The sequence below is a fragment of the Apis mellifera genome, linkage group LG16, assembly GCF_003254395.2.
Source record: "Apis mellifera strain DH4 linkage group LG16, Amel_HAv3.1, whole genome shotgun sequence".
NCBI classification, from domain to species: Eukaryota; Metazoa; Arthropoda; class Insecta; order Hymenoptera; family Apidae; genus Apis; species Apis mellifera.
The window spans coordinates 3944848-3959008 of NC_037653.1; the positions used below are offsets into that span (position 1 = coordinate 3944848).

The 14161-nt window shown below is 41.0% G+C and overlaps 1 protein-coding gene across 6 annotated transcripts in view; it reads left to right on the forward strand.

Moving 5' to 3' along the window:
- Positions 1 to 14161, forward strand: part of Antp (homeotic protein antennapedia) — a 155653-nt gene that overhangs the window by 63419 nt on the left and 78073 nt on the right. The window contains exon 1 of one of the 6 annotated variants that reach the window (XM_016916901.2): positions 8003 to 8262. The exons of the other annotated variants lie outside the window; for them this stretch is intronic. The gene's annotated coding sequence lies outside the window, so the exon portion shown is untranslated. Of the gene's footprint in view, positions 1 to 8002; positions 8263 to 14161 lie in introns of those variants that run through there. 6 annotated transcript variants of the gene reach the window in all.

Here is a 14161-nt window from a genome sequence, read left to right on the forward strand (position 1 = left end):
GATCTCCATTTTTCAAAGGTATTCTACGAATAATTTAATTAACCGTGTGTGTGTATCTTTTCTGTGCTATTTATAAAAATTAACAAAGTTGAAGATACAGATTAAACTTCCGGAATTTGAAATGATATTAAGACGATATTTCTCTTCCTCGAAACGAGGCTATTTTTCAGTTGAATAACCTGTAATCGACAAGTTTAAAATGGCAGTTATTGGAATACCTATTCTGTGGCTTACTACTCGAAAGAGAAGGGATGAAGAGGAAACGTGGTGACGTGGTGAAAAATGCGACCCGATTCGTATCTTCGTGTTCATCGATTCGTATCGTTCTATTGCGTTCGATACATTGATATAATAAATTGACGAATCGGCCGGTTCCTTGGACTTTGTTACCTTCGCGATAATTTACGAGATTAATTCATCAGTGAAACACGGATATCGTGCGCTTATTATTTACAAGGCGTCCAATTAAGGATGTACAATTTCCAACGAACTGAAATTTCACTTTTACCCTACTTTCATTGTCGTATAAGCGTTCCTTCTCTCGAATTCACGTAGTGATTTTTAGCTTGCAGATCCGTGAAAGTTCCTCCTTGAATAACAAAAGCGGCCATCGAAACAATGGATGTTCCCGGAATATTTTCTATAATCGACGATTTGATTTCGAAAGGGATTAAGGATTAATCCTTAATTTCGAACCAATGTAACGGAATATTAAGAAGCTTTCGCTTCTTGGAAAATGAGAATAATTTCTCCTTCCGGCGGACGAGAGTGCAACTGAAATAAGAGATATCACATAATTTCTTTTCTTTATTTTTAACATTATTTACATATATATATCTATATATATTATAAACTTATCAATGCCAAATTTTATTAAAAATAGGAAGATAATACTTACTGAAGAGAGTATCCGGTCGAATGCTTGAGGTAAAAGGAAAAAGTGAAGGAGAGAAAGAAGAAGGATGCCAGAAGAGGACGGTGAAAAAAAAGAAGTAGAAGTGGAAACATTGTGAAGAGGAGATAATCGCGTGTGCGAATCGGAAAAAGGAGGACGCAAGAAGAAGAAGAAGAGGAGGAGGAGGAGGAAAGATAGTCGCCCGGTCCGACGCGAGACTAAACTGTTCGCGGTGATATCTCGAAGCTCTTCGAGCAAAGGACAATCGTATAATTAGATGTCCTGGCGGAGCCTACACAATATCCACAGGGAAGATACATTGGCGGCAGGTTAGGCATATTCCAGGGGATGCGTGTAGAGTAGAGTAGATAGAAGCGATCTCGAGAGGCTGTATCGGCCGGCAATCGGCGTGTTCAGCAGAGTAATCGATGCTGGAATGCGGGTAGGAATGCTCGAACTGGTCGACGAACGGGATCACCCGGATGCTGGCCGTTTGTCTTTAACCGAACGTTTAAAAATCCCGCTTTTCGGCCACGCGACCAATCTCCGGTTCCGCTTGAAGATAGGCTTTGCTTTCCATTTCGATTATGTTTTAATTCTTTAACTATATGCAATTGAAATGAGAAATAATTTTTGGAAAATCATTCCTTTTTAAAAGCACATTTTAGACATAGAAAATATATTGTATATATTGTAACTTTATTGTAACTTTAGTTTTGCAAAGATATATTTTAATACGAGGTTGGTTATAGGTTATAATTGTCCTTAACAGCTCGCTAGAATCTCTGTTGTATGCGTCATGTGTATAAACTGGAACGTATCGGTATATGGATAGAGAATCTTGTTCGATTTTTTGGAAAATCATTCCTTTTTAAAAGCACATTTTAGACATGGAAAGTATATTGTATATATTGTAACTTCAGTTTTGTAAAGATATATTTTAATAGGTTGGTTATAGGTTATAATTGTCCTTAACAGCTCGCTAGAATCTTGTTCGATTTTTTAGAAAATCATTCCTTTTTAAAAGCACATTTTAAACGTAGAAAGTATATTGTACATATTGTAACTTTATTGTAACTTTAGTTTTGTAAAGATATATTTTAATACGAGGTTGGTTATAGGTTATAATTGTCCTTAACAACTCGCTAGAATCTCTGTTGTATGCGTCATGTGTATAAACTGGAACGTATCGGTATACTGGATAGAGAATCTTGTTCGATAGAGGATGAAAGGTCGACCGAGTGGCCGCGTGTGCACGGCTCTGCGGAGAAATTGAATATTCACGTTGCGTGCGGAGGGCGCAGCCTTAGAGAGCAGCGAGTCGTCTGAAAATATCGTAGTTCGCGACCATTTAGATCGTGTATTCCCTCTAATTTTTATTCCCCCGTCGATAAAGATCTTATACACGATTTCCCTCCTGGAAAAAAAAAAGTACCATAAAAAGGAACTGGGCGTCGGATTATAAATCAGATATTGTTAAATCGGGAACGATACGAGTTTGAATATTATAACGGAGGAATCGAAATTAAAATTCTTCGAATCTATCTTGTAGCGTGTACCGAAAGTATTAAAAAAAAAAAAAAAAAAAAAAATCACTTTGAGATCGAGCGAGCGAATACGAATTTCTAATCTTACCACTCTATCTTTGTCAATAAAAATAACGAAGAATTGTAGCGTTTATATTCCCTATTTGCTTCGCAGGCGAAGCGATAGAGGATGATTTTCTTAACACACGTTTGCGAGAAAACACCTCGAGCGTGTAACGAACAAATACTGTAATTACGGGCGTGCAAATATATTTTATATTTATATATATGCAGGGAAGGAGGATAGCACGCGTGTCAACGATACGGGCGATTACCGCGGTTGTATTAATTCCGATAAAAAATTGCGGAAGCCAGCAGCTGCGGTGGCGCTCTCTATCGAGAAACAGAACTGGTCAGATACGGATCTATCGAACGCGCCTATGCCGCTATGCGGAGCGCACGCAGCGAGGCAGACCCGTAATTTATTTGCTGGCGGCCGCCTACCTTCCAACTTCAATATAATCATTATAATTATTGTCTCCCCTTCAAATCGAGGTTCGATAATCATCGCCTGTGTATTTGTTACACAGGCTCGCATTAACGGGCAGAGCGTACAAAGCACCCCGTTTCTTCGAACCACGAATCCGTCCTTCTGTTTCACCGTTTCCATTGTTCTATCCCCGGTTCGTGTTGCTTCTGCGTGGCGGCGGGACACGAAACTTCTACCTCGGGCGGGGGAAGGGGGGGGGGTGAGCATGGCGGTCTGGTGTGATTGTTCCTCTTTTTCTTTCTTTCTTTCTTTCTTTCTTTTTCTTCTTTCTCTCGCTTTTTCTCGCGGAAAGAATTGTTGGAACGTAAGAACGTAAGATTTGGAGGATTCCCGTAGGTGGACGGAAAATAATGGATCACGCGAAGCCCGTTTCGTAAACTTGGAATATGAGCGAACGTTCTTCTTCGAAAGGGATTTATTAGAAATAAGAACAAGATTTAGATTAGCTTCAAAAAAAATCTAGCCATTTTAAAATTGAATTTTCTTTATTGTCCCCTTTAAGATAAAAGTTTCTCATTTTTTGAATATCGAAAATTTCTTGAAAATCATTGAGGTGATAAAAAAACCACGAAGGAAAAAAAAAAGCAACTCCACGTTCGTCCACTATTTATCGGCCACTTTTCGTCGATGTTCGCGATAACCTGCGGCATCGCATTCGACCTCCGGTATCGCGTTCTCGTTCGTCGGCGTAGCCGGCAATCGCGACATTATAAATTGCGACGATCCATTCACCGTGTTAATTTGTCCGCTTTTCAATTAGCGGGAGAGCGAGTTCGGCGATGGCGGCGAATAAATTGAAACGATGCTGCTCACGAGAGAGCCTCTCTGCTCGTGACTTTCTAAATTCACCATACGTGTCTCTTCTTTCTACGTGTGTGTGTACGAATATGGGTTTGTGTGTATATGGGAGTGTTAGCCCCCATATTAGCAGCGGGCGGTGTTGCGCCGTTGCCGTTGCGGTATCCTAGGTGTTTTCACCGACAGGTGGAAGAAACTCCTCGCTTCCTATTTCTTGGATTACTTCCAAAATTCATTCTGGCGGCGTATCGATGCCTAGAAAGCGCCGCAGTATAGGATACGGGAGAAATATTTCTCGCTTTATTAGTCTTCTAGCTCTTCTGAATTACGATATTTAGGTATATCGAGTTTTTCGTTCCTTCCATATCTGGTCAAAGATAATATTTTTCGAATATTTGACTCTCAGTTTCTTTTCTTGCCTTTGCTTGCTTCTATTTATTAAAAATAAAAATCGAATGATTGATATTAGAATTTAGGTTAGGAAAAGTTAGGTTAGAATTTTATAACATGGAAAATTTCTTAAAATAAAGTTTCAGGGATAAAAATAAAATTACTATCGATATCTGTAGCTTTGAATTTTATTTTGTATCTAATCTCGTAAATGGGTCTTTGAATTAGATTGGGAAAAAGAATCGTTTCCATTTGATCGATCGTGGAAACGTTCGACCAACAAAGATTCACGGAACATTACGTGCGTTCCCCTGTTTACGTGTTCAACTGTCACGCTACCTGTTGTAAATACTTTAAACCTCTATCTCATGTGTTTCTCGATCGTATATCTCCGGCAGACGAACAATCGTAAAAATTTCAAGACGTTTGACGCGGATCGTGTGTACGTATCGAGATACGAAGGAAATGAAACGCGCATCCGTCTTGCGCAGCTCACGCGAGAGGTACTACGCGAGTCGTTGAACAATACCATATATATATATACACATCTAATCAACCGTACCGAATTGAAATCATTTTGAAGAATTGTGTATAATGGATCGAGCTGCGAGCTTTCGTGCCAAGATTTGATGAATTCGCGGTATTGACACACACACGTGACAGAATAATTTCCATGGAAAAACTTAATATTCTGTCATTCAAAAAGCAACGGCTCGGACGAAGTTGGCTAGGAAAGGGAAAGGCAAGTTGGTGCCGGGCCACCTGCAGGCAACTTGGGAGCGTCACGACGCCGCCGTCGCGGCGAGTTACGGCCACAAATCACGCAATTCGTAATTGCCGCTACCAACTACACGATTTCATGTAAGGGGGAGGGACACACCGGGTTGGCTGCACACGTGTGGATGGAAATCCATAAACATCGATTGCCTTTGCGTTCACGTGGAACGTCGAAGCCTCGAACGCTGGCGAAACGCTAAATATTTCCGTATCGTGATCCGCGGTTACCATGAAACCGCGGCAAAGTTCTTTGAATTCGCGCCCACAGTCGATTGAGAGTCGTTGGAGATACGTTCCAATATTTAACGCATATACATAAGAATAAGGATATAATCTCTTCTGTGGATCAAAACCTAACCTAACTTAATAGTACGTACGCATTTATTTCATACATTTATTATACCAACAAACAATCGCATTTTTTTATATTGTAATCTTTAACTCACTGACTTGAAATTTAGAATTATATTTTTTATCGAAAATATTAAAAGAATCTATCTAGGATCCAAATATCTCAATTTGAAACGCGCTAGTTTAATTTTTATACGATAAATTACGAAAAATTACGAAAAATTAGGAGAATATCGTTGAAAAATCGTTGAAATTTAATCTTGGTTTCGTTTCGAGAAAAAAAAATATGAAATATTCTGTTTCTCGCGAAAGCAGCACGAGGCAAGGCGATTAGGTTTCTAGTTCAACAGCATCGCGCCGTTTGTTACACGTGACCCCGGATGGCGTGGGGTGTGAGAGTGCAACATTGTAACCAACACACTGCAATTTCCGCGGCGATATATTATGCTCGCGTTCCGAGACATTACTTTGGCCTCCGTCGATGTCGATGTAACGCGGCTGATCGCGGCCGGGGGGATTTTGATTTCTCACCGTTCCTCTCGTTGCCTTTTGTGCACAAGAAGAAGAAATCGACCGTTGATAATATAGGCGAGCGTTGCGTACGCGATTACGATTGATTATCCCATCCAATACCCGCCGTGATCGATTACCTGTCTCAATAATGACACAGCCGTGCTTCATTTACATATCAAAGGATGTAGTTTTCTCGCAAAACTGAAATTGAGATATCTGTAATTGCTTCGAAACAACCTATTATCTTCGAATTCGTGATTAATGCGATTCGAGTATATTTAAGTATATATATATATTTATTTTCCGATTTTCAATCAATAAAACCACCCCTTTTGATTAAAATCGTGAGAATAAAAATTGGCTAATTTCTCATCTTTCAATTTTCAGTTTCAAAGTTTTCGTATTTTATCTCGTGATCGGAATTGATATTGATTTGGAAAAAAATTAATTCTTATTCTGTTTGTAATTATATCTAAAAAAAATCGATTATTTTTCGAAAGGGAATTATATATATTAATAATAATATATTCGGATAAATTATCTCAATTTTAAAATGTTTGAAACAATTCTGTACGAATTTCTTTAAACTTTATTCCAATAAATTTAGCCTATTCGAAAATTGGAATATGGAAGAAACGTGAAAAAAAATGTTAATAATAGACCGTCCGATATCGGTATAATTAAATACTCGTATCGTAAATGGCTCTTGCAAATTATATAAATCAGCCTTTTACTTTTAATTTAAAATAATCGTAGAAATGTTTAAAAAAATGATAATACAAACTTGATATACTCGGTATACTTAATACGATGTACTCATTTCAGATATATAATCGCATGAACGTCATACGAATAATTAGAAGAAATTATAATATCGCTATTTCTACTATCATTAAATTACTTTAAAAACTTTTTAACCGTTATAAAAAGACATCTACGTAAGTACGATAATATTATTTATACTTGCATCGCTACGGAATATATTTTCGCGATGGACGTCCACGATTGGTCCGCCGGGCGGCCAATCGCGAAAGAAATGTCGCGCGGAAAATTTGAATGTGTTATCTCGCGTAAGAATCGACGCGTCCAACCAGCTCTCCACGTCATCGCGTAGTATATCACGCGCCGCGTCGGAACGTGTTACCATTGTAACACGCTCGTTCCTGGGGCAATACATTATAGCAGCATTCGCGTCCGCGGTATATTAGTCGGTACTCCTTTTAACTAACACGACCGCCGCGTAGCGTCGCTCTCGTTCCTAAAAGCTTTCTCCGTTCGTAATTATACTACGGATATACGCGAAATCGAAACAACGATAATAACCACCAAAAGAGAAAGATTTCTCTAGAAAACTACTCCTTTTCGAAATGATAGGGGATTCTCAAGATCTGTAATCGAAATCGAGTTCCGATTTTAATTTTACCGGATCGGTATGAAATCTTCCGAAACACGAATAAGAAGATATATCGAAATGTTCTATAAGTTGTTTATAATGGTATATTCTTCTGCCTTTATCTAAATCAAAGATTATAAGTCATGATTATGATGTGAAAAGATGAGAGATTAAAAGTGGTCAAATCACTGTTTGTTATTAATTAGACTTCAATGCTACTTTTATAATTATTTTTATCCAAATTTTTATCCAAGAAGAGGCAGAATTTGTAATATTATGTACATTGTTCCTATAGTTTTATGTATTATGAAATGTTCTTTCATTTCTAACCTTATTCGATTTCGAAGGTCATTGGTCACACGTGATTGCACCTCGACGATTGCATTCATTCCATCTGAAAAATAAAATGTCACTCTGCTTCTTTAAGATATATTATTAACGAGCGTATTATTGCTCGCTTCCGAAAAATAGATATTAATTTGTAATAATTGCAGAAATTCCGCACGTTCTCTCCTTGACCATGTACATGGATTTTTCTCGAATTCGTGTGACACATAGGGGTACCAGTATAATTTCGCATAATCGACTCTGCTGCGTTTTTGTTCCCCGAGATTCTCTCAAAAAATAAGTGGGCGCGTTCCTTGGGAGGCATAGGTGTGCCGTCGGCCGCGCGTATGTGTGTGTGTGTTGTATCCGGCGGCCGGTGTGGGTGCGTCTGTGTGTGTTTCCCTCGCGCTCCTTCCTCCTTCGCCACCGCCGCTGCCTTCCATCGTATCAACATCGCACTTCATAATCCTGCCAGTGTTTCTGCGCGTCTCGATCCGTTACCTCAACCGCGCGATCGACTCGTTCTCTATGCCTCGAATCCTCGAGTCCAGCGTTCGTGTTTACGTTTATCCCTTTTCTTATCTCGATTCGCTCGCGTGTCATTGGCGCGAGTCAATGTTGACGTTTCAATCGGTGGTGTGTGTCCCCTGATGGATAGAAGCGAAAACGGATCCTTCGAACCGCGCGATCAAGATCGACCTGTGTGCTTCGATCGCCAACAACGTGACTAACGATGTAAAAGGTATTTTTACCGAGACGGATATATCTATCTTTGTGTAACGTTTCGAATTATTTTTTTTTTTAATACGCATGCGAAACTGATTATTGAAAATTAATTATTAAGTGAAATAAGAGAGAAGACCGGAATCGTGATTTATTCAATAAATTTCTTTTATATCGTTATTAGATTTTATTTTTTTAAAATTGTTCGGCGAGGAAAAAATATTTAAACGTAGAAGATTTGCTACAGAAAGCAAGGCGAAAAACATTGGTTACAATTTGTTCTGGGGGCGAGGCCCTACCGAGACAGAGTAAAAGGAATTGCATCGAAAGACGTTCCGACTGAGGGGGCCCCGCCACTTTTGAGCCTCGCCGAACGTCCGGAATACTTATCTCGAAATAGATCGCGAGAATTTCGAGACGGAGGCAACCGGCCCTGCAAAGGGAGGAGCCCAGTTGGAATGCTCGGTGGGCAAAGATTTTTCCTAGTTAAAATACACGGGCGACAGTTTCTTCACGCGGTGCCGATATATCAGACAATACGCGTTACCGTCGTGCCAAAGTGAAACACCATTTCTATACGTCAGGCATCGAGCCAGCGCAGTTGTTGCACGACGCTTGGAACCACCGTGGCTTTCGTCTTTCTTGACCCTCATTTTTTGATATCGCTTTGAACTCGTATTCTACCAGCGTTATTGTGACCGGGGTCGTAAATCTGCCCGATGTTTTAAATTGCTTCAATTTGACAGTGGCCCTTTTATTTTTTCTTTTTTCTCTCTCTCTCGTTGATTCCGATCCACCCGTTTTAACGCTATATATAATACGGGTATTTGTCCGGACTATGGCGATTTCTGGAATTATAAATACGAAACGATCGATAAGAATAGAGAAATCAAACTTGGAACTTCATTTCGAGATACTATTTCTCCATACATCGAACTATTAGTCGTAAATACTTCGAAGGATTATTCAAAAAATTTGAAGAAGAAAACGGTTGCGTTGTAAGAATATCCTCTATATCCTTTATATCGGTATAGAAATATGCCAGGCAATAACTCGCTCGAAGTTAATTGGTCGCTCGGCCATCAAACGTTACGGTTACCCCCACCACTCGACTCGCTTCCATCATTGTGCAAGGTATCTCTTATTTTCCCCCACCCCGGCTCCTTCTCGAGTATATTATAAAGTATATAAGAAAATTGCGATATTTAGTGTTAAAAGATCGGCTCCCAGCGAGCGATTATTAATTTCCAATTCCATTGTGTTAACGCAGCCAGCCCGCTCGAAAGCCCGCTCGACAAGGGGCTTTTAATCTCGATTAAAAATTCGTCTGTAATTGCAAACCTTCTCTATGAGAAATAGCAGCAGCCAGGCCAATCCGGTGGAGGAGAAGGAGGGTAAAAGCGTAGGGTGGGTGGGAGGCTAGACGCAATTTGCCCTGCGGGACCCGTGGGTGGTTGCTCGATTCTTGGTCGTGTTGTGCGGGATTGGTCAGACGTCTGACAGTTGACGGATGACGAGCCGGCCTTTCAGTCCTCTCCCCTTTTACGCCCTCGACGCGAGGCTTTAGTCCCAGGTTCGGTTTCCTGCCACGTCCATTATAGGGCCGTGAGGCAAGGCCTGCTGAACCGGGCGTAACGGGATTATTAACTGAAATAGGCGTATAAGTCATGCGTCTTCGTCTACCCCTCCCCCCCCTCCCCATCTCCATTCCTCTATTTTTTACGCGCATTCTTTTTCTCGTCCACTTTCAACGGTCGTGTCCTGTTCCCACCGGTGTGTAGAAATCCTCTTGGAAATTAGAGAAATTCCCCCTCGTAAGCCGCGAGAATTCTCGGCGATGGTTACGAGGATAAGAAGCGGCACGCAGTCGAGATGCAAATCTCGATACCGCTCGTGGAAACATTAAAAAAATAATCTCCATTTCTTCTTCGCTTTCGATTCGCTCGTTCACGACGAATTTCCTCGATTATTGCATTTAATCTTATTATTATTCTTAAATTCGCGAGACGAAGGGATGCTAATTTTTATGATGAAAAAATTTTCTACAATCGTAATGCAAAAGTAATTCTTAATCTATCGATCAATCTTTATCATCGATTCAATTTTCTCTTGGAATATTCATGCAATGCGAATTATACGATTCGATCATCCGGTTACATTGCAAAGTACATTTTTCAATAAGCATGGCGAGAGAGAGCATGGTTGAACGAGACGGTGGTCGATAAGCGGATTGTCGGATTGCGATTTTTCGATGTTGAACGCGCGATAAAACCGGGTGCGCTGGTTTGCACGATGATGCGAATCTAGAAGCGACGCGCGAAACGTTCAGCAACAGAATCCACGCTTCGTGGTCTCGCGTTCAAAGGAACGACGCGATGTAAGAGGTATATACACCAGTGTCACGTTTTATCTGGCCTGCGATCGGGACTATGCGCAGCACCGATTGCGCGAAACTGCTGCGTGGCGCTCTCGCGCATGCCTGGACAAGCGTATAACCTAACCTCTCGTTGCAACCGACAAACCGGTTGTTGTACTTCTTGTTGCGATTTCCTGCTCGTGGAAAAAATCAACGATAAGCAGTTTTCCGATTAAAATTTGATTTCTTTTTTTATTTTCTTTCTTTGAGCCGAGCTAACCAAGCTACGTGCGTTTTCGATAGAGGTTGTGTGTGCAGCACACGTATCACACGAGAGTTGGAAGTTAAACGGGGAACTCGTGCGGGAAATTATAGCCGTTTCTCGATGATTCTTACCGCGAGATAACACGACGATTCGCCGACTCGTAACGAATCTCGATGCTCTTTTTTATTGTGTGGAAAAAAATGAGGAATCGGAAGGTGTCTGACAAAGCGTCCCGCTGCTCGTTTTTTTTTCTTTTTTTCCTTAACAAAGTACAAATAACTCTGTGGTAGGTAGAGTAGTAAATCGTTCCTTCTCTGCGCGTCATTTATGGCTGTACGACGAGCACGATAAACGTCGCATACCATATAATGGTACTATACAACGATGTAACAGGAACAACAACGAATAAATGAGAAGTAAATTAATTCAGTAGCGGGGCGATTGGCGTGTTTTGCACGAGGGATGGCCTAACGTGTTTTAAACCACTAATTAAGATTATTCCACAAGTTTATCGCGTTCTTCCGTAAGCGGTGTGTCGACTTCTCTCATTGTGCAGTTTTGGTGGAAGTTCGTGATGCGTGAGAAAACGGACACGAACTGGCATCTCGGCTTATGCCACGATTAAATCTCGTTTCACTACTCTTATGTTCATCGTTGTGCGTGTAAAAACGGTTATATGGGCTAATTGGTCGTCGTCGTCGTCGATCCCTCTTTTCTTCTTTTTTCCCCCCCGCTTCTCGTGCGATCTCTGCCGTTTTTCTTCCTTTCTTTCTTTCTTTCTTTCTACGTTCGCTTCTTTTTTGTCGTCACGTCACAATTTCCTCCTGCTCCGACGCCTGTGAGTTACTGCATCCATGAGGCGTATTACTACCTGTCGAACTTGACTCGGATACTCTACCTTGGCCTATCATTTATCATCTCATTTTATAGTCGACTGATCGTGCTTCTCGCTGAATCGCCTATAGCATTTATTCCGGATTAAGCTTACCAATACTCTCAATCATGCGTGTCCGTGCGTTTAAACGTTGATTTTCAAAGTTGATTTGTTTCCTCGTTCGGGAAAAAAAAAATCTCAATTTTTTTCTCCAACTTTAAAAAAAAATAATAATAATGATAAATAACCAGAAAAACGCGAGAGAGGAAATATCGCGGCAATTTAATAGGGAACAAATTAGAAAACGTCACCTTGCGCGTTGAGATACGATCAAAAAATTGGCTAGTGTGTGATTTAATTCGAATTGCCTGGACAAGTTATTCAACGCGCGACCGATCGTCTAATCGTTATTCAATCAATGCCCGACATTTTGTGCAGCGCGTAAGAAAGGTTAGAAGCTCCTTGACGCGAAACGGTTGCGTGCCTTCACGCGCACTCTATTCCGAAACCGTTCTTTAATAATATACTTTAACACCTCGCTGCCTTCGCCAAAGGTGTAGACCACCCAAATGTATACCGGTAGAACGATTTTGCTTCGCCAATGGTGGTGGCCCTGATTGGTATTGCGGTGGAACGACGTAACGAAACGTGCAAACAAACAACAGTGGGTTAACCGAGTTGATTGATAAGCAGCGCCACGCGCCATTCGACGGACAAATACGAGCGTTGAAAAGGCGACAGGACCGCCCGCGGACTGTGTACGTTAACCTATCTGTACGAGCATTCTCCTAACAAGGATACACCGGGGAGTTGTTGAAAAACGGTGTGTCGTATATTACAGTGTGGAAAAACGTGGTAGTGAAAATGTTAATAATCAAGGAAACAGCGGTTACCGGTGGGGAAAAAAAGTGTGCGTGCGTGTAATCGGTAGGCAGCGCCATGCTCCTGCCATATTCCTTTCCGAACATCGAATCGGAAAAGGCGGCAAGACTGACCGTTGTTTCATGGCATATTATACGGCGACATTGTGTACGCAAGAACGATTTACGCTTTTCCCGTCTTTTTCGAGTTTTCTATTCGCGTCAAGATGTTCCACGTACCGATGGTATAGCATATGTACTGCGGGATCGTTGATTTATCGTTGATCGCGCGAGGAATTTCACGAATACGTTTGAACGTTTTTTTTTTTTTTTGTGAAAGTAAAAAGAATCGTAATGCAAATTATTGTGATATTTGTAAAGTCGGAAACGATACACGGTGAAGATAATAGGGAAAGAGACAAGAAAGTTTGAAACTGAAAAGTGGATTTCGAAATCGATATTTGTGAAACTCCATACATTGTGAATTCTTCTCGTTCGGATCGTTCGGCGAGTATAACTTTAATTAGCATCTCGTACTAAACGTATGCACAATTTGTCCGATATTCGATGTAAATAACGAATATCGTTGCCCGTAGAAATCCTCGGTTGCGGATGGTTATTTGCATACATGAATATTGAGGCATCGATATCGGATTAAGTGACAACTATCCGAGATAATTGCTTGAAAAAAAGATCCGATAGCGCGTGTGTGTGTGTGTGTGTATATATACTCGGTCCAGGCATCTGTTCGATTTCCGATGCGATCCAAAAAGGAACCGGTTATCGAGAACGATCGTATTACGTTAACCATTTTTCCCTGTAATCGTGATTTCGTCGCTGCCGCGTCCATTATGCAAATTGAATCGATGCTATTCTCGACTCTTTTATCTGGTCACTTATCGGTGGAAACGATCGTCCAATGATTTTTATTGGCACACGTGCCACCGAACGTTCCCGAAGTTTTCCGGAGAAGTTCCCGCCAACACGAGGTTTGGCCACCTATCGAATTGGGCAGGAACCACGGAGGAAACGGATGTTCCGGAAAAGCTCGAGAGATGGCGTGCCGCGTGTGATTCGAGGTCGACACTACGAGACACACCAGCTGTTTCCGTGCTGCCACCTTCAGTGGCCCGCGCAAAATGAAGGCGGTACTGACCTGCGCGTGTCCCGCACCATCATAACACAAGCTGAACGCCATGCTGTTGCAAGATTTATGGGCCATATCATGGCGCGGCATCTAAACGATTATTTGCTGTTAAACGTAAACGGCTTATAAAAACGAGCCTGCATAATAGAGTAAATATAGGCTCGATGTTCGGCCCAGGATAAATTTATAGATCCACTTAAGACGATCTTGTATCGACGCACTGACCAGTAACCCCTTAACCCTGACAACAACTGTTCGAAACATTGTACAACCTTTGCAGAAACTAGTATTTAAGGTTACTTTATTTTCTCCTTTCTTTTTTCCGCGATCAAAATTAAATCAATCTTTTTTCTTCTTCTTCTTCTTTAACTCAAATTAAGTGAAATTTATTTTTTTTCGTTTCGTTCGAAGATATA